Source organism: Ambystoma mexicanum, chromosome 2p, assembly GCF_040938575.1.
Source record: "Ambystoma mexicanum isolate Mex_15411 chromosome 2p, UKY_AmexF1_1, whole genome shotgun sequence".
In the NCBI taxonomy this organism is placed as follows: domain Eukaryota; kingdom Metazoa; phylum Chordata; class Amphibia; order Caudata; family Ambystomatidae; genus Ambystoma; species Ambystoma mexicanum.
The window spans coordinates 548724256-548746275 of NC_090923.1; the positions used below are offsets into that span (position 1 = coordinate 548724256).

At 46.6% G+C, this 22020-nt stretch overlaps 1 protein-coding gene across 1 annotated transcript in view; it reads left to right on the top strand.

Moving 5' to 3' along the window:
• The window catches only part of DNAH1 (dynein axonemal heavy chain 1), a 3604831-nt gene that overhangs the window by 1846422 nt on the left and 1736389 nt on the right, over window positions 1-22020 (top strand). The window lies entirely within an intron of this gene.

The following is a 22020-nucleotide window of genomic DNA, read 5'->3' on the forward strand; positions in this document are numbered from 1 at the left end:
GTCTCTGGGTCATACTGCCCCCAGCCAATGACTGCCCTCTCCCTAAGCCCCTCCCCTGGCAGCCATCCTCTGATTTTTACCGCACGTTCAAGTGTTGGGAGTCCTCGTGCTTTAGCTCTAGAGCGTTTTACTGCGTTTTGCGATTTTAATCTCATTTTTCGGTCAATTCGGTCAATCGAGCCTCAAGCTCCACCGTTTATACTTCCGATCAACGGGGACCCGTTTTGGAATTTTCTACACCCCTCAAGGGCGAAGTTTTTGTCGAGTTACGCTTCTTGGAGGATTCCAGAAGATCTGAGGCCTACCTCGTGGACATGGCCCAGGACAAGGGAAGTTCTACGCCCGGATCCAAGCTGTTCAGGAACTGCCCTGGATGCGGATTACAGAACGTTTTCAAGGAGGATGAGCATTCGAGATGTCTACTGCCTTCATGAGGACAAAACGCACGTGGAAAGGACTGTGCGTTTTGCAAGAATCTGTCGGAACGGACCATGAAGGATCATCGGATCCGCCTCGCCAGATGGCTGAAAAAGGGCCCAGTAGGTGAGAAGAAGAGGAGGTCCGATCGGTCTTCTAAGCCCTGTGAGGGCGCCCCGGCTATGGGGGCCCAACAGAAGGCAAAGCACTGTGAGTCCGCGGGCACCAGGAGCACCGAAGGGTCGGGCTCCTTAGCTGCCAGGCAGGGCGCACATTCACCGATGCCATCAACCGCGAGGCAACGCTCTGGCTCAGGGAATGGAAAAAATCGGAGAACCCGGGTAAGCTTCTGGAGAGGCTCCGGTCGATCTCGAAGGGATCAGCCGAGGGGGAGCGAGGCAGTGACCCTCCCCCCAAGATGAAGGCCTCATGCACGCCCAAGGTGGTGAGGGCCTTGATTCACCCGGCTAAGGCCTCTATCAAGGGAGTCGCAGCGACCCTGGTGAAGCCTATGGAGGTTACACCAGTGGAGGCGACCTCGGGGCCCAGAGTTTCCCTGTCACCGCAAAGGGAATCCTTTTTCCAGCCCATCAACAAAACCCCCGTCAAAGCCCCTGTGGAAAAAGAGGGGGTGGGGGCGGTGGCCATTACGGACACAGATACAGCCTCTGAGGAAGAGCTGGTGGAAGCCGTGAAGGGCCTCAGCAAGAAGTCGAGGAGGTTCGACCCGACGGGAGAGATCCTGGAGGAAGTGATCGATGAAAGCGACGGTGGCGACGACGAGGCCCCAGTGGAGGAGTAACCATCTCCCAGTTGCAACCAGTGCCCGAATCTCAGGACAGCTCGGCGGCCATTTTGATGGCAATCCAAACCTTATTCACAGAGATAAGGACGAGGTTGCCACTAGCCATGACGGGCGAACCGACGGAACCGGGCCCGTCGGGAAGTCCTCCAAGCAAGCGGAGGAGAATTCATCCTCCTTGCCCTTTCAACCCTCGCGGCCCGTGGAGTCGTCATCTCCCTCTCCTGATCGCAGAGATGACACGGCGACAGATTCGATGATGGGGGACGGATGATGACGACGGCGGTGACGACGGGATGGACCTTCCATCATAACCACCCCTCGGGGCTTCTCCGCCCGACGAAATTGGCTCCTTCCATGCCATGATTGCCAGGGCATCCGAGCTCTTCCAGCTCTGCCCTGAGGAACAGAAGAAGGAAGGCTTCCTCTACCAACGGCGTGAGGCCTAGCGGCCATTGCTCGAAGATATCTGGGACGAGGGGCTTGCGGTCCTAAAGAACCCGTCCACGGCGCCTGCCAGGAGGGATCGGTACGAGAAGAAGTACTGAGTCCCTGATTCTGCCCCCTTGTGCCTTAGGGCCCAGCTGACCCCGGATACGGTCGTCTCTGCAGCGGCCAAGAAGAAAGTGGCGGGGGCGACGGCTTCAACTTCTACCTCCCCGCCCGACGGCGAGGGAAAGAAACTGGATGCCATGGGGCGACGAGTCATCTCGTCAGCGGCGACGATGATCAAGGCGGCCAACGCCCTAGCGATTGTGGCCCGCTACGACAGGGAGTTGTGGTACAAGATTGCCCCCTTGCTGGACTTCCTACCAGACGATAAGAGGGCTGAGGCCCTGGAGATTCTGCAGGAAGGAGAGGTGGCATCGGACCATGCCATAATGGTGGCCACGGACATCGCTGACACCGGTTTCCGCCAGTTGGGCAACAGTGTTTGCCTTCGACGGCGGGGATGGCTCAAGGCGACTGATTTCCGCAAGGACGTGCAAACCAGAGTTTTGGACATGCCCTTAGACGGGAACAACCTGTTTGGGAAAACAGTATATGAGTCACTTCAGGCCATTAAGGCTGACACGGAGGCGGCTCGGGCCTTAGGAGTTTTGCAGCGACGACGACCGCCCTTTTGGAACTCCGGAGGCAAGCAAGGTGCCTCCAAAGGATTCGGCGGTGGCGCCTCGACGTACCGCCAGCCATCCCGTTCCTCGTCGCAAGAAGCCTACAGAGGGCGTGGCAAGTCAGGAGGTGCCTGTCGCCAAGGAGGTCAAGCCGTGGCGTCGGGCCCCCACCGAAGCACCCCGGTGGGAGGCCTGCTGGCGAGATTCGTCAGCGTGTGGGAATCCATCACCACTGACCGTTGGGCGCTGGATGCCCTTGCTCACGGGCACTCTCCTGAATTTCTTAAGAAGTGTCCCCCGCATTCCACCCGTGGCCAGGAAGGAAAATCACATCCCTCAACTGCTGTTAGAAGTAAGGGCGATACTCAAGAAAGGTGCCATCGAACTCGTCCCACAGAGGCTCCAGGGCTCCGGAGTATACTCAAGATACTTCCTCATCAGAAAGAAGACTGGCGGTTGGTGCCCCATCCTGGACTTACGTCGGCTAAACAAATACATCAACGCCCAGAAGTTCCGGATGGTCACCCTCCAGCACGTGCTGGGACAGCTGGAGACAGGCGACTTCCTATCGTCGCTGGACTTGGAAGATGCTTACTTCCACATCCCCATTCGGAAAGGACACCGAAAGTTCCTCAGCTTCGTAGTCCAAAGACGGCACTACCAATTCAAGGCCCTGCCATTCGGATTGAAGTCGGCATCCAGGGTATTTACCAAGTGCCTAGCACCAGTGGCAGCGCGGCTGCGCCTGCAAGGGATCCACGTTTACCCTTACCTGGACGACTGGCTCATCTGAGCAAGGTCAAGGGAGCTTGTCGTCAAGCACACAGCGAAGACCGTCCAACTGCTCACGGATCTGGGGTTCTCCATCAACCTCCCCAAATCCCACTTGGTTCCGTTGCAGGTTGCACTATTTCTGGGAGCCAAGCTCAATACAGTGGCACGGTTGGCCTCTCCGTCGGAGGAAAGGACGAAGGCCATCCTGGGCAAAGTGCAGCGCCTACTGGCCACGGACGTGGCCAGGGTGAGGTCCATCAAGTCCCTTCTCGGCATGATGTCCTCCTGCATCTACCTGGTGCGCCTTTGCAGGCTGCAGATGCCTCCCCTACAGGAGTTCCTCGACGCCCATTGGATACAATCGGTGGGCAGCTTCGAAGACAAGATCCCGCTCAACGAAACCTACCACCAAGCAATTCGGTGGTGGGGCACCCGCGCGCATCTCGCGGCGCGCGCAGACTTTAGCACCCCAGCACATCAGGAGACGGTGACGACAGATGCCTCCCTGGAAGGATGGGGAGCGCACACCAGAGATCTTCACGCGAGAGGCCTGTGGCTCCCGGTGGAGAGGTCGCTCCACATCAACATTTTAGAGCTCCGAGCTGTGGTCTGGGCTCTCAGGTCATTTCTTCCGTCCCTCAAGGGCAAGGTGGTGAGGATCTTCACCGCCAATACCACCACGATGTTCTACATCCGGAAGTAGGGAGGAACCAGTTCCCCGGCCCTATCCAAGGAGGCCCAGGATCTGTGGCATTGGGCTGTTGCCCAGGGGATGTTTCTGGTGCCCTTCCACCTAGCAGGGATAAAGAACACCATCGCCGACTCGTTGAGCAGGGAGCTGCGCTCATGCCACAAGTGGGAACTGCGTCAGGACCAAGTGGATCGGTTTTTCCGACGATGGGGCAAACCCCAGATTGACCTGTTTGCGACAGCGAGGAACTCCAAGTGCCAGAGGTTCGCCAGCAGGTTTCCCCAACCAAGGAGCATGGGCGATGCTTTCTCGTTCCCCTGGGATGGCCTGTTCCTGTATGCGTTCCCTCTGTTGCCGTTGCTTGCGTCTCGTCAACCAACTCAAGAAGTCACGGTGCAGGATGATCCTCGTCGCACCAGCGTGGCCGAGACAGATCTGGCTCCCAGACCTTCTGGACTTGTCAGCGTCCCCCCCAGTCAAACGACCTCCTCTCCAGAGAAGGAGGCGCCATCCTCCATCACGACCCGGGTTCGCTGAACTTGCAGGCCTGGCTTCTGCGGCACTAGAGTTTGGAGGGTACGATATCCCGGCGGACTGCAAGGAGGTCCTTGCAAAGGCCAGGGCATCCTCAACTCTCAAGTGCTATGGACACAAATTGAAGAGGTTCTCTGTCTGGTGCCGTGCACAGAAGATTAACCCTCTGCGAATTACGGCCCTGCAAGTGTTGCCGGACCTGCTGTCTCTGGCCAAGGCGGGGCTGGCTCATGCCTCCATCAAAATACATCTAGCGGCGATATCCCGCTACACCAGAACTACGGGACGATCATCTCTGTGGTCTCATCGCCTGGTGAAAGAGTTTATGAAGGGACTGTTCCGTTCATTCCCGCCGGTGAAGGCTCCGGCCCCAGCGTGGGAGCTCAACGTGGTGCTGGCCAGGCTCATGGGGGCACCTTTCGAGCCTCTGCATTCGGCACCGTTGAGGTTCCTGTCGTGGAAAACTGCTTTTCTTGTGGCCATCACCTCCGCACGACGAGTGGGAGAGATCCAGGCCCTATCCTGCAAGCCTCCATACTTTACTTTTCACGAGACGAGGGTGGTGCGGAGGACGCACCCCTCCTTCATGCCCAAGCTGCCAGACTTCCATCTCAACGAGCCCCTGGTGTTACCTGTTTTCTTCGCCGGCTGAAAGGACTTTGCACTCGCTGGATGTAGCTAGAGCGCTGAAGTTCTACGTGAACCAGGGGAAGGCCCTCTCGAAGGCCTTCATTTCCAGATGGCTCTCCGGCTGCATCATGCACTGTCATCGGTTGGCAAACTGACCGTTGCCCGGCCGTCCGAGAGCCCATTCGACCAGAGCGATTGCTGCTACCACAGCGTTCCTATCTGGTGTGCCCCTGCTGGACATCTGCAGGGCTGCTATGTGGAGGTCGATGCACACCTTCACGAGATTCTACTGTGTTGACCGGGATTCCAGGGAGGAGTCCAGAGTCGGCCAAGCAGTGCTGCGCAACCTGTTCGCCTGAAGGTGGGCTTGGTGAGGAGGTAAGAGTTGCTTAATGTTGAGTTCATGTAATGCTTAATGTTGAGCCTTGCCACCTCCCGTGGTTGTGCATGTGTATACTGCTATGTACTCTTATATTCATAAGCATGTGAATCCATGCCAGACCCCATGCTGGAGAAGGAGCAAGTTACTTACCTTTAACTGTTGTTCTCCAGTGGATTCACATGCGAACCCTCCCTCCTACCCCTCTGCGGCTCTTCACTTGGTCATACTGCCACTTTTTTAACGTGCTACCAAATCTGAGGATGGCTGCCAGGGGAGGGGCTTAGGATGAGGGCAGTCATTGGCTGGGGGCAGTATGACCCAAAGACCAGTGATTGGTTACTACTAAGAAAGACAGACCAGAAACGAAACTGATACTGATTTTTTCTTTACCGAGGATTCCCAGCCTGACGACGGGGAATATTCATGAGCATGTGAATCCATGCCAGACCCATGCTGGAGAACAACAGTTACAGGTAAGTAACTTGTTCCATACTCTTAGTCCATAGTCCCCTTTCCTCCATACGTCCCACCAACCTCCCTCCTAATAATACTGCTGTCATTAGGCAATGTTAAATCTATTGTCGACGCGTCAATGGGGACTGAGGTGTGGCGCCGCAGGGCGGAGTCAGAACAGTGCATGCTCCCTGGGCCGCGCCCCCGCGCGCCTCTAAATTTAAAGGGGAAGAAGGTTTTTTCTGGTGAAAAAGGTTCCGTCTCTCGTCCCTTGGAAGGGACGCCCATACAGTATGGAGGAAAGGGGACTATGGACTAAGAGTATGTTAGTCACTATGGTGAGTAACTTATAATTTTCCTGACCTGAGACGGCCATCTTTAAGGTGATGTGTGAATTTGTACCGATAGTCTTGGGTGCTGTTAGGGAGAATTCTCCTTCTAGGCTAATTTCCCTCACCTAGTGAGTCCCCCAGCAGCTTTGCTGGGTTTCTGGAGTTTATTTTTCCACCTGGTAAGAGTGTACATCTTTTTTTCCACTCTTACATGTGTTTTGGCCTATGTGTTGTTACTCATTGTGTGATCTTGGGCACTGGAGCACACCACTCCCAAGTGCCCCTGTTCTTGTATGGGTTACACGGCACCTTTAATGTAGTAACCCAGAGTTGTCTTTTAGACTTCCCTCTGACTCAATTTCGGTGGGGCTGACTACTGTCCCCCAGAGAAAGGTAAAGTTGCCATTTAATTTACATAGTCATTTTTACCACAGACCTAGTACACCCCATCTTACATGGAGTACTGGAAAGGGCTAATCAGTACCCCTTTTCTGTTTGCACCTGCCTGAGCATTGTTTTGCTCTTTTAACATTTAGACTTGGCTGGTGGCAGTGGTATCTACCCTAACTTTTCTACCGCGATTATATTAGGTAAACGCGATTCTGTTTGTGGCTATTATATTAGCCTCGAACATAAACCCGCTTGACCAAATCGTCTTTCTTTTTGCTCCGGTTGGGTTTTTTCGCCATTTCTTTTTGTTAAAGTCCTTCTTGTGTTTTACTTTGCGCGGCAAACTAGGTCCGCCTTCTTTGTTCACCGTCTTTTTGGCGAGCTTCTGCAGAGAATCCCTCCTCAAGGCGCCTGGGTGTCTAGGTGGGCTGAATGTGAGGGAGGGGTGTAGTCACCCCCTGCACAGGGTATCCTAGGAAACCCAAGTCGCACTTGCCATGATTGGCTGAGGTGGTTGTCCCGGCTGGACAACCCGCCCTGCTGCGTGATTGACAGCCAGGCTGTGTGAATGGGGGTTTTGCGCATAAATGGCAGGTCTCTTGGGCTACAAGTCAGAGTCGCCTCTGGAACTACAAGGAACCGAAGAGAAGCGGAGAGAACGACAGCTGCTGCAACTACCCCGTCCCGGTGAAGCCCTGCTGCAGTCCTGAGCTATCTACCCTTCGACGACTAAGAGAAGATCCAGTCCGGAGTCGTCTTCCCTTGAGCCTGGTGGGGATAACCAGCTCATCTTCCTCCAGAGATCTCTGCCGTGGTCGAAATCGCTGCACACTGCTGTAGTGGTCCGGATAGCCACCTGCTGAGCCTCTCCTGTTTTTAAGGAGCAGACCTTTTTCGTTGTTGCTGCTTCCGGCTTCATCCCTGTGTGGTGCGGACCCCCTTCAGACGTCCTCCTTCACAACGAAGCTCCAGGAATCGTGGGTCTGCAGGAAACCAACAGGAACAACTGCCAGGGCTCCAGCTGCATCGTGGAAAGAAGGTACTGTGTTCTACTTTAGGAACCTTTGGTGAACCCCTTTTCTTCATCTCCAAGGCTCGTCCTTGTCTTCCCTCCTTCTTATAACTTTTGCTTCCGAACATTGACAATATTCAAGTACTCTTGGGCTATACGGAATCGTGAACTGTCTAACGGTGTGATCTTGGGCACAGGCCTGCGGTGTCATCTAAACCTGGCTCCGACCCTTTGACTTTTGAACTCCTGTTTCTGAGTGTTTCTTGATCCTGTCTACCTAACCTAAATATTGCCTGTGATTTTTGTCTCCAACTCCCTCTGGGTATCTCAGGTGCTAAGTGTGTTTTTGCCCCAGTAGCATTTCATGTCACGGATACGCGTTTATTTAGTAGACCGAACTGTCAAAAAGTGATCGCAACCGTATCCGCGGTATCGTGTTTTGTTCATAACACCGGTTCATTCAAACACAGGATACGTACCTTGAGACTTACTCTACAAAGTGAATTGGTTAGTTGTAGTATATTTAACGTGTGGTTTTGTTTAAAGCCTAATAGAGGTGTTGTGTTTATAACTGATGGTTTAAAAATAAATGTACTTATATTTTTTACATGAAACCTTGAGTCAGTGTTTGCTTGAGTCACAGTAATTGTGGTCCCTTTGTGTAATCTCTGCTACTGCTCATATACTCTTGAGATAAGCCTGGCTACTCTGCTACTGCTACCACTATAACTTAGTAGTACAGGCTTGTACCAAAGGTAAAACTTGTATTGCTACCTGTGGTCTTAATTGTGTGTAGTGGTCCCTAAGGGCACTGCACAGAATTCTACCTAACAGGTGCTAGTCAGGTTCCGCATAAGAATGAGCAGAACAGGCAAGGGAAGTCAAACAGACTGCTTTACTTAACTCCAAAATGTCAGAACAAGCTTCAAAACAAGCAAAAAGAAAGGGTTTCCCATAGAAATGTATGGAGGGAAAGTTGCAAAGAGAAAACCTTTCCTAACACCATCGCTACATTGGTTGTTTTTATGAGCAGTTTACGCTGCTGTTCACTTTTGTTTATGAGATGGACTTATGATGTAATGAATTAATTTTAGCACATCCAGCTGAGCGTTATATATTTTGGTTTCATTATATATGTGCAATTTGTAAATGTTTGTGTCTAAAGTTTTCTGCATTGTTTTGTCCGAAATACGCTTCAATTGAATTGACTCAATGAACAGATTTGCATGACATTTTCCAGAAAAATGCAAGAAAATTATACTTCTTCTGGCGAATCCAGGGTAATTGGCACACACTGCATTACCATGGGAGGAATTACTGCAGCACTACAAGGGGGAGTCACAGTGATCACAATTATGATTCCACAGGAAAATGTAAGAGGAAACTATTGTGGAAATGAAACCAGGGTGACAAAGGGAGCATGGCCAGTGGACCATGGTCTTTTAGCCTAATTGTAGCAATGTGAACAGTAATTGGTGGGATTGGGTTTATTTACTAGTGAGGTTAATAGTGAGGGTAATATGGGCATGGCCTTTTATTCTAATTGATCCCTCATGGACAGTGGCCATGGCCAGAAGTACATGGACGTCATGATGTGGTTCATTGGTGGAACCACGGACATTGGCCACGGCTGAAGGTCTTGGCAGATGGATCAGGTTATTTACTTGTGAGAGGGAGAGGGGCCACCCCCGTAGGCTGGTGGTATATGGTGTACTGTGAGAGATGACCAGTGGCTGCAGCTAGTGGGGTCTGGTTCATTGGTTCCTGCAACTTTTAATTGGCTGTGTTAGGCGCGTCAACGCTTCAGAGCCACTTTGTGCTGTATTTAAGGGCAGTGCCGCTTTTAAAAATCTTTTAGAACGTTTTTAGAAAATATTTTATTTATTGATTAAATGTGAAGTTCTTGGCCATACTCTGCTTGCATATTACTTTTATGTGTTGATAAATTACTTGTGCCAAGAATAGTTGCCGGGATATGTTTTCTGCGATTGTCTAACTCGCAAATCTTGTCGCGTTGAACTACATTAACCAAGCTCTTTGTAGTTCCTGCAACCTTTAATTGGCGGTGTCAGGCTGTTAGCGCCGGCGCGTCAGAGCCGGTTTGTGCTGGTTCGTGTCTGGTGAGTGCTGTGAGTAATCTTTTCCTCTGGGTGTTATAGTAGCATACCGTATCATATTTTTCACTCTCCTCACTCTACTATGACGATGTCTTGTGTTGATGTCATCACTCATATTAAAGAAAATAGGCGGAAAAGATTAGCTGCTGCCTCACATGATCACAATGCAGGAGGTAATATGATCCAGTCTGTTGGAATAATTTAAAACCTGCATGTTTTTGAAACTAGTCAGGCAGAATGTTCTTTGGATGTGAGTCAATTGGCTAATATGCATAATATAAATAATTCCCACAGGTTTAGGGCAAAGGTGGACTTTTAACAGAGACAGTCTGTTATAACACACTCCTCCCTGTTAGGCAGAATCCTGTGCAGTTCCCTTAGGGAGCACTACAGAAGATTAAGACTACAGGTGAGAGCAATAAATCCCCTTTGGTATCAGTCTGTACCACAAAGATTTAGTTGGTAGCCATGGCTGAGCAGTCAGACTTATCTCAAGAGGGAGATGAGCAGTATTCAGGGTTTACACGATAGGCCTACAAGACTATGGTACAAGGAAACACTGACCAAAGCTTTGTATTAAAAAGTAGGTATATATTTATTTTATACACTTCTAATAAAACACTTGTATCACAGTTATCAAGCAAGTTAAATTAAGTAAAAGAAAAAATATACACACTCCCAAGTTAAATTGTAGACCAAGTGAACCAGAGTGAAAACTGATCAAAACGGCACAGTGAAAACCACACACAAGGGATCCTCTATCAATTTCTCACAAGGGAAAGCACAAGTTATATAGAAATAGTTTCTTGCACACCCTAGCAACACTTTCCATAAGTTTGTGAACCAGTTTAAGCAAGACAGTGCATCAGTAGAGGCAATACCTAAATGAAAACTGAGCAAAATGGCACATGGTTTTAAAAATGGGAAGGACAGGGTAGTTAAAGGACATAGGTGCACCAACACAGTTCTCAGTGAGAATCAATCTAAAGAAGGCAGATCTAACAAATGTAGCCAGAGTCAGTAGGCCTGTGCCAGAGTCAGTGGTACAGGGCAAGGGCCCAGGAGCAAAATGTTCTTGTAGCTGCAGTCAAGTCTTTGCTTAACGATTTTGAAAAGGTGGATGCAGGAAGCGAAAAGACAATGTTAAGAGAGAGGGGCGGCCAACCCAACAGGTAGGTAAAGGATTTAAAACACCTTTAGGGCTAACGCTAAGAAAGGGCGGCCTGGCGGAACAATGTACCTTTAAATGAAGAAGTGGCTCCTGCGGTGGCGGTTGTTCCTGGTAGTTCTTGCAGTTCGGGTGATCCAGCAGAGGAAGAGAGGCTCTCGACGTGGAGGAAGGTTCGAGTTACTGCACTACCCAGGGATGAAAACAGCCGCGGTGCTGCCCGACGAATAAAAGGTACGCTCCTTTAAATCGCGGTCCGGGTGGACTGGTGCCTGGCTATCCGGCCTACGAATACAGGGTATAGGAGATTTGACCAAGGCAGTTCCCGGAAGGCAACTGGCAAACTGGTTGGTCCCACCAGCTCAAGGGAAGAAGGCTCTTGCCGCTGAAGATCTTCTCTCGTTGTGTGGAGAAAAGTGGTGAGACTCTGCAGTAGGGCTTCACCGGTGGTTCAGTCGTTGCAGATGTCTTTGGCTTCTCTCCTCTTCGGCTTCTTAATTCTAGTGGCAGCGTCTTGCCCTTCCAGTCCTCAGGACCCTGCTTTTATGCAAAAAGATCCCCATTCATACAGCCTAGCTGTCACTCACACAGTGGAGGGGTCAACTTGGCGGGAGACCCTCCAGCCTATCAGAATAGAGTGTGACATGGGTTGCTGAGGCAACCCTGTCCAGGGGTCCTACTCCCCCTCCCACACAATGGACCCACCCCAGACTCAGTGTCGCCGAAAGGAGGGCTTCTCGGCAGAAGCCTGCCAAAAGGACGAACAAAGAATCCCCGACCTGGGTTAGGAGTTTAGAGAAAGACACGAGAAAGAAGTTATATTAAAGTTCTGGCAAATGAAACCTACCGGAGACAAGTTAATATTAAAATGCACCGGCGGTATGTTAGAGGCTGTCAGAAAATAGGTAGCCTCGAACAATGGGAAAATCCCATAGGGAAATATTTGCGGTCGAATATTCATGGTAGTAACCACTGCCACCAGCCAGAAACGTTTGAGAGAGGGACTGTACGGTACCCTCTCGAAAATGAACCTAAGGGAAAAACTATTAACCCTTTCCAGTACCTCCATAGTAAGATGGGTTGTACTGGTTTAGTTCATAGGATTTGACTAGTAAAGTCAATTGGGACTTTACATGCCCTGGGAGACAGTAGTCAGAACCCAGGGTATGGAGTCTATGGAGTCTATGTTTGGGGGTCGCTACGACACACCTGTGTCACTGCACTGGTGGTGCTGTGTAACACATGTGAATAAAGATGGTTCCTATGGGGTTGAGAAAATCCAATAGACATTAAACACAAAAAAATAGCCTAGAACACACATAGCAAAAATACCTAAGAGTGGGAACAAAGAGTCTCAGAAAAAAAGAAACAAACCCTTCAAATCCAGCAAAGCTGCTGGGGGACTCTATAGGTAAGGGAAATTAGCCATAGAATGAGAATTCTCCCTAACACTCCCTAATAGTAAAATCAGTACTTCCTAATACACGTTTGTTAGTATATCATGCAGATGAGTTAGCTGATTTTATAGTCGAATCCAAGGCAGATGTGATTGTTTTAACTGAAACATGGTTACAGATACTAGCCTACATGCTGCCCAGATAGCAACCCCTGCAGGATATAAAATCCTGCATTCTAATCGTGCTGGATTAAGAGGTGGCGGCGTTGCAGTGATCTTTAGAGCGTTTTTAATTTTTTTTATATCCAGCATTCCAATCCTAGAGCACTGTGAGTCTGTTTGTTAAACTAGTTTTAAATTCAACAACTACATTTAATATTCTTATACTTTATCACCCCCCCTATCTTTACACCGGTATTTGAAGAACAACTATTGGCACTTTTGGGGTATATTGATTAACCCTCTTCTCCTTTCCCGTTTCTTGAAGACTTTAATTTATGGGCCCATGATTGCTTGGACCAAGGTGCATTATCACTGTTGAATCTCTTAGAGGGTATAGGTTTCAAACAACATGTAAAAATGGCTATGCACTGTGGGGGGAATATCCTGGATTGGATTTTGACTAAAAACCCGGATCTCTCACCCATAGAAGTATTAAAATGCATTTGGCCTGACCATTCTTTGCTACAGTTTGATATCCCATTAACATATCAGCCAATTAAAGATGGCCAGCTAGGGTTGACACCTATCTTATTGAGGAGCCGTTGCAATGTTACTCACAAGGCCTTTGAGTCCATAGTGGTTCCTCAGCAGTCATATTTAGACGATAATCTAACCCTTGATCAAGTGGTAAATTCTTTTAGGTATCAATGATGCCTGTAACACCTTGGCGCCTTTTGCGCATGATGCGCCAAAAAGAAAACTAATTATAATCAGTGGTTTTCAGCTGAGCTGTTGGAAGCAAGGAAAATAAAATGAATGGCTGAGCGTAGTGGGAGGAAAAATACCCCTGACCTTCAAGCCTCACCCTTTAACTGGCATAGTGGCACTAAAGCTTCTTGCATAGATTTCTTTGCAGTATCCATTAATTTATTAGGCCTCTGCAAACCGGTACTCAACATCAACCCTGATCTTGGGGATCATTTAGTCATCTACACTGTCATTGAACATGCTATCCCGTCTCTTTCGGTGAATTGCAATCTAATTCTTATTGAATGTGACCGGCCCTGTCTTTCCATACGTTGGAATCCGTATATGTGCGATAAACTAATCTCCATGATCGACAAACAGCTGACAGCCGACTTGCTTGCCAGCATTAAACCACCAACCACTTCGCAATCCACAGACAGACATACTCATATAATCAATTCTGTTTGTCAAACTAACAAACCCAATCATCTTCCAATTGTTTACATGCTCATGTACACAGTATGGAGATTTGTGGGCTGAACACAATCTTCATATTCTTTCCAACCAAAAGATGATCTCTCACTTATGTCGCAATGACAGAAGATCAGTATGGGCGATGCTAAGAGAAGTCTCCTCCAAGCGTGCTAACAATCTTTCCTCATCCATATCTGCTGAAATGTGGACGAACCATTTTACCACCAAATTTCAAATGCTGCTTACATTTCTCCATGTGACGACACCTAATCCCCTTAGTCTTAATCCAACCATTTCTCCTTGGTCTGTTATTGATGTGGAATGGGCTATTACCAGGCTAAATCATTCGAAAACCCCTGGACCAGACGGGATACCTCTGTGTGTGTTAAAACGGAACCCCAGCTTCTGGGCTGGTGTCCTGAAAACCAAATTCGACAATATTTATCTTACTACCACTCTTCCACAATCTTGGCGCCAATTCATTATCGTCCCCATTTTTAAAAAAAGGTAACCCTGCTGAGCTGGCAGATTTCTGTCCTGTTGCACTACTGGACGCCTCAGTAAAGTTTTTTTTCCATCTTGCCTTTAAGAGAGTTGGAACTTCACATAAATCACAATCACATCCTTTCCCAATTCCAAATTGGCTTCCGTAGGCAAATGGACACGTGGTTAAATGCTACCATAATGGCCCACCTGCTCGCCAAAAGCAAACTATACAATTCTGGCGCGATATACATGGCATCCATAGACCTTTCTGCAGCTTTCGATTGCGTAATTCTGAATTTACTGTGGGGAAAAATGCTGAAACTTGGCTTCCCACCCTAATTGATTACTCTAATATCTAAACTTCATCAAAACGCTGCCAACTTGGTGAAAGTCAACCAAGATGGTGCCATAACCCAGCCTATATCCACGTGCATAGGAGTAAAGCATGGCTGCAATTTAGCCCCAACCATTTATAACTTGTATCTGTGCGATATATACAATTTATGGCACCATGTCACCAGTTTCCCAGCCAAACTAGGGAATTTATAGTTGCATTGGTTGGCATTTGCCGACAATATTCTAATTTTCGACCGCACACCATTTGGGTTACAAGTCAAACTTGATCTCTAGACACATTAGTCACAGGCGCACAACCTTCACTTTAATGTCAGAAAATTGAGAATTATAATTTTTAAGAACCTTAAAAGGAAAACACCCCCATTTAACTGATCCATTGATGGAGTTCACGTGGCTCGTGCAAAATCAGTTAAATATTTGGGATACGAACTTGAAGATTCAAACTCCTTAAATATGTGGATGCTTGCGCTTCGCAAGAAAATCATCCCGCTAATCGCGCAAATGCGAATGGTGCATAGCAAATATTGTAAATTTACTATGCTACCCCTAATTGAATTCTACATCCTGAAAGTAGAGGCAATTATCCTCTATGGACTGTACATGTGTTTGCTCAACATCGAGGTCACTCTTGACCAAATCCAAGGATCCTTACGGAAACAGACACTGAGATTAGCAAACTCGCTACCGAATGCCATACTTAGACATGAGCTAGGTCTTTCTGCCCTGTCAGCAAGTTATCAATGGCGATTACTCAATAACTTCGCTAAAATGATGTTTCCTTCTACCAATTCACTATATGAGAATCTTGGCACTATGAAAGCAGAGCACAATCCTCCATCAGTTGAAAAATATTATGATAGAATTGCTGCACACGATTGGTCTAAATGTTGATGACTTGTAATTCAGGTTAGGCTTTGTCAAGAAAAAACTTTACGAACTAGACTCATGTAATACGGTTCAATCAATGACTACTTATCAGAATTATAAGGAAACCGCACAGTCTATAACAAAAAAGGCGGCCTCGTCAACTTTATCTTATTCGGTTCCCTGCAACAAGGCATGTGATCTCTATCTCAGATTCAAATTGAATGAGATACCCACATATGAAAGAATCAAACATTGGTACCGCCATATTAAAGAGGTATCTAGCGGCACCTGTAGATTTTGCAATAGCCAGTCGCAAAAAGAAACTATTAAACATTAAGTTATCTATTGTGATTTCTTTGAAGTGCACAGAATTAATATCTTCGGCCACAATAGAATTGGCACCACTGAATCTTCAAGAGACTGGCTATGGATAACCTGTATGTGGGGGACCAGCACTAGCTTGGTCCTTTCATTAACTCGACTTCTTGTAATTATTAATGAAGAGCTTGCGCTTAAATTACGATTAGTTTTAGAGCAATCTAATTGACAACATCGCTGTCTCTAATCTGTGTGGGTAGCTGTTAAAAACGTGCACTTATCGAATGTAACATTATCTCAATGCAATCTACTTCAATACCAGGGTTTTGTGCTTTTTTGCATTCACTTACACCGTTTAAAAAATAAAATTCGGCTACTAAGTAAAAATCCTTTCTCTGTTTTTTTCGGCAAAGAATTTAAGCAAGGTCCATTGTTCACCATTTTGCAAAATATTACATATTCATATGTTGTCTTATCTGTATGCCATAATGACTATGTACTCATTACTGATGACTTGCTGATTATGTTGTCATTATCATTTTCTCAAAACAACTTCTATGCTTATTTTAGTATGCACTTATGTGAGTGAAATGTACTTTGGAGTTTTTACTGGAACTTTGTTACAAGGTCCATATGATGAACTGTCTCTGTAATTTTATATACTTTCTTATATGTACGATTTTTCTATGTTGTAAAAGTGTGTTTACAAACTAAAAACAACTTGAATAAAAAATCTTTTGGAAAATCCCCGACTCCATGTTGAGTGTCTATAAGTCCGCAGCAACAAGTTTCAAGGAAACTATTTTTTAAAGCTAAGGAGAACAAATTAAATGAATGGATTAGTTCAGCCAAATCAAACTCTAGAGAATTATTTTCTATTCTACAAGAATTAAAAGGCATATCAAATGACTCACAGGTTGATATTGATAACAGTTGGTGTCATAATTCATGATGGCTTCTTACAGAACATTTCTTTACATCAAACATTTATCACAGATAGCTGACATGGGTTGTTAGACCAATCATTCTCGACTCCTGCACAAAGGTGGTTTTAAACCTACCCACATTATTTGCATTTAAGCAAGCATCGGAAGCTGATGGCTTGAAAATTGTACAGACAATGAAGCCCACCTCCTGTAAGGGTTTGTGTTTCTGCCTTCCCTCTTTAAAGAATTCTTGCCCTCCTTTGTCTCTTGGGTTACTGGTTTTATAAATCGTTCTTTTTCTGAAGGTCTGTTACCAGATTGTCTAAAAGAAGAGTGGATTACACCTCCGTTGAAAAAGGAGAATCTGGATCCTGGTGACCCGGCAAGTTACAGGCAATAACAAACGTCCCATACCTGTTGAAGATTCTTGATAAAGTGGCATGTCTACAATATCAGGATTTCGTTGAACAGGGAATTCTTGCCACAGGACAATCAGGTCAATGACAGGGGCGGCCAAGCACTACTTTTACTACTCGACCTGTCGGCCATGTTTGACTCGGTGAATCATGAGCTGTTGACAGATAGATTGATCAGTGTGGGAAAGTGTTCAAATAAAGCTGCAGAGTGGTTCAAAACCTTTCTTGGCCGTAGGATGGCACGAGGGGTAAAGGATGAATGTCAATCACAAAAGACTCCTCTAAATAGTGGGGTTCCACTAGGCTTGTGCCTGTCGTCCTTATTGGTTAATATCTACTCAAGACCGCTGCGTGATCTCCTAGATGGTGTGGGTGTGCAGTTTGCAAATTATGCTGACGACACCCTGATAATCCTAGAGTTATCCGGGTCATATTTAAGGGATCTAACCAGGGCAAGGGAGGTCTTTGGTGCCATCGAGAGCTGGATGGCAAAAACATTCACTAGCTTTGAACGACAAAAAAAACTGAAATCTTGAACCTCGGCATAGGTGCAAAACTAAATAAGTTGCACCCCCAGTATGACAGCTTTTTGATTGAAGACAATAACATCACTGTATGTGAACATGTCAAAACGCTTGGAGTCTTTTTTTACCCTCAATGAACTTTTACAGAACACGTTGCATATCTTAATTCTTTATGCGCCTATATGACGCATCTGCTATGGCAAATTCGCCCCTTATTTGTCGGAGAAAAATAGGGCCTTATTTGCAGCAGCAACAATAAATACTAAACTTGGCTACTGCAATAGTCTCTTAGCTCTCAAGCAAACCTAACAAAGCTGCAAGTGATCAAGAACGGCGCAGTTCGTGCAGTTTGTGGACTTGACCGAAAGGCTCATACTTATATAGCCTGTTGGAAATTGCATTGGCTTCCTGTTTCACAGAGAATACAATTTAAGACCTCTAGTTTGGTCTACAAATGTTTGTCTTATGATGCCCCGCCCTATCTTTGTTGAATCAAGAGAGCCCCTATTGGGCGCATGTTGTGTTCAAATAAGGATAATCTTCTGGCTCAAGCTCATTTTTCACTGAAGAGGATTGACGGGTCCAGTTTTAACTCGGGGGACCCCATTACTTGGAATCCATTACAGTGTGCACTTAGATCCATTTCATCGGTCTCACAATTTAAAAAAGGCTTAAAAACCCTTCTTTCTGATAAAGGAATTGACTAAGCAACTTGAGGCTTATTCCACCATTGTGTTAAATGTGTTTTTGTCGTATGAGCGCCCTGAGGCCTTCGGGCGTGTTGGCACAATAGAAAAGTTCCATAGAATGAGCTGTACCGATGGCCAAATGCCATGGCCCGTGGGATCAGATTATTTAACTATTAGGGTCAGAGAGTGACCCACAGTCTGTTATACTAATGGGAGCAGAGTGGCCACTGGCCATGGCAGTGGATGCAGCATAACAAACCCCTTCAATTCCAATGACAAGTTTGACTCTGAGATCTCAGCAGGGATCAACAATGAGAGAAGGAATGACATAATGGATGAGATCTATGGGGTTGACTCAGAGCTTAATATTGTAGTCACTTTGCACACCTGTTGAATTTCATGGGTTTTGTGATAAGTTGGGTCATCTTATGTCTCTCTTAAATAAAGGTGTGTGTGTGTGTGTGTGTGTGTGTGTGTGTGTGTGTGTGTGTGTGGGTGGGGGTGGGTGGGTGGGTGGGTGGGTGGTCCAGATAAGTTTTGAACCGTATGGAAATTACTATGCGGCAGCTTTCTGCATTGTCACAGAATACACCTTTCATTATTTCTCCAAGGTCTAGCCATTTGATCTCTCCTGTATATGTTTAAATATTGAAATCGCAAAACCCTAGCCAATTGCATAGTAAAGCAAACATGAATTGTATTGTGTGCTTTGAGGTTCGATAGCAGAATTGCCTTTTGAGGTTTAATGAGTCTTCATTTTCTGGAGCTATTACCATCTAATGGTATGCCAAAGTTATGACACAACAGTGCAGAGAGGCAAGGACTCCATGATAAATTCTATATCTAATCTAATGGTCAAATGGTTATTTATATAGCGCTTTTTGCAAAGCGCTGTACATTGAACATATTTATCAGAATTATCACCAAACCAAAGTCGGTACTCCTTTATCGACCTCGAAAGGATGAAAGGCTACGTTGGCCGTGCCGGGATTCAAACCTGCTACCTATATATCACACACAGATTGCAGCAACGATTGCTCAACCGGTTGAGCTATCTTGTTGCCTAACATCCTTAAGAGGTCGGTTAACTGAGTATCGACTGAGGTATAATAATCACAGTACCTAGATGCTGGATGAACCATTCATGAAGCGCTACATAAAGTTAAATACTTATCTGGATTATCACACGGGCAGGTTTTGCTGAGTTTCTATTTCAATTACCGATGTAACTTTAATTTGTTTATTTTTGAACAATGCTTGTACTTCCTGGAGAGTCAGGTTTTAGATGTTTTAATTGTAGTCTTGAAGATTTTAGAGGCTAGAACACCTGTAATTGGTGTAATGACAATCACTCACCCTTGAGCAAAGACTCTGCTGCCACTGACCATTTATAGTAATGTACCCCATTGACGGCAAGGTTGAATGGATGTAAACTAGACTGTGCATAGTCATACACACTGTTTTTATAATTAGAGTGTACATTAAATTACAAGTGTAAATATGATGTGCCGCCGCATGATTATGCACACAGCACAGGAACTCTAAAAAATACAACTGTGCAATACTGGTTTTCTTTCACTGGAAAAAAGCCTAATTTGTTACAAAATATTAATTCTCAATTGCAACTTAGTTTTCCATCTTATTATATAATCCTAAAATTCTAGGAAAATAAATATGCACAGTGCTTCTGTCTGCTCCATGAGCATCAACACAGAAGCTGAATGGAATTAAACCATTCGTTTTATCACATTGTACAGTTTCTTTTTTTGAAAGGCCTCAAAGAAATACAGTTTCAGAGGTGGCTTGCAATTACATCCATGTAGATAAAAATCAAAAGAAGCCTTCTGGTTTCTGTCAAGTAACCTGACCTTTGCACTGCCCTCCGCTCTAAACCTGTGTGTATAAGTACACAGGAAAATAATAAAGCTGTCGTATTTACAAGATTTTCATGCGTAAAAAGACGTTGTACGCAGCTTATCTGGAGACCTGTGTGTGTGTGTGTGTGTGTGTGTGTGTGTGTGTGTGTGTGTGTGTGTGTCTGTATGCTATTAACTCATTATCTTATGTTGGTGTTTTGCAGAGAGCAGACATTGAGGGCATGACTATGAATTCTGTGAATGTCTCAGACCTATTCTACATATAGGCCTTCATTACGAGTATTCCAGTAACCCGCCTTACTGTTTCTGCCGCCAGAAATCCCAGTGTGACCGGGATATCGTGGGCTGCCACAGAACTCCACAGGAAGGAGAACCCTGAAGCACCGGAACCGTTAGTAACAGTGCCAGTGCTTCAGTGAAAAATCTGCCGGTGAGGGCCAGAACTACCGGCGCGTCAGGCCTGCCCGTAGTTCACAGCCGCTACCGGCAGACTTGTAGTTTGGTTGTCTGGGAAAGGTGCTGTTAAATGTTGTTACCAGCACTTTTTTCCAGACTTGCAAACTTGGAATGAGGGCCATAATGTTTGTTATGATTGTTAGGGAGAATTCTCATAAATGGTTGATTTCCCTTACCTACTGAGTCCCTCAGCAGCTTTGCTGGATTTCTAGGATTTATTTTTTTTCCCACTCTTACATATGTTTTGCTATGTGTATTTCTAAATTTTGTGTGATCTTGGGCACTGGAGCCTCACCTACTCCAGGCCACCATATTTTCCATGTGTGTTACACAGCACCTTCAGTGCAGTGACACAGGGTTGTCTTTTAGACTTCCCACTGACTCCATTTTACCGGGGCTGACTACTGTCCCCCAGAAAGGAGAAAGTTGCCATTAACTTTATTTAGTCACTTTTACCACACACCCAGTACACCCCATCTTCCATGGAGTATTGGAAAGGGTTAATGCTTATCCCTTTTTGTCTGTGCCTTTTGGAGCCATGTTTCGCTCCCTTTACATTAAGACTTGGCTAGTGGCAGTGGTATCTACCCTAACTTTTCTACCGCGATTATCTTATGTAAACGTGGTAATGTTTTAGGCTATTAGCCTCGAACATAAACCCGCTTGATCAAATACATTTTATTTTTGCTCCGGCTGGGTTTATTCGCCATTTCATTTTGTTAAAGTCTTTCTCGTGTTTTACTCTGCACGCCAAATCAGGTTTGGTCCCTTTGTTCATCGCCTTTTTGCGGGCTTCCACACAGAAGTCCTCCTTTAGGCGCCTGAGAGTCTGGGTAGGCAGGATGTGAGGGAGGGTTTTAGGACCCCTGCCATGGGTTCCCTTGGTAACCCAAGTCGCACTCCTGTTTGATTGGCTGGGTGACTGTCCTGGCCAGGACAGCCACCCTGCTGTCTGAATGACAGCCAGGCTGTATGAATGGGGGAAAACTGCATAAAAAACCAGTCTCTGGGACTGGAAGAGCAGAGTTGCCACGAGGAACTGGCAGAAGAGGACCCCTACAACGACTGACCTGCCCAGTGAAGCCCTGCTGCAGGTCCGAATCTCCAGAATCCGACGACAGAGAAGATCCTCCAGGAAACTTCTTCCCCTGAGCTGGTGGGACCAAGCAGTTCACCCAAACTGCAAGCCAGGACCCCTCCTCTGGTCGAATTCTCTGTACAGAGCTACAGTGGGCCGGATAGCCAGGATGGTCGGACCCTGCTTGGGTTTTAAGGAGCGCACCTTTTATTCGTTGCTTTGCTCTGCTGCTGGTTTCTTCCCTGGGTAGTGCAGGACCCTCCAGTCTTCCTAATTCTGATCAAGTCCGACAGTCGCTTCAGGAACCGTGAGCCTGCAGGAACTACCAGGAACATCTGCCACAGCTACAGCTCCCTCTGTTTTAAGGTACTGTGCAAATCCGGTTGTTCGTTTCGTTCAGCCGCGGTGAAAGTGTTTGAAATCTTTCTCC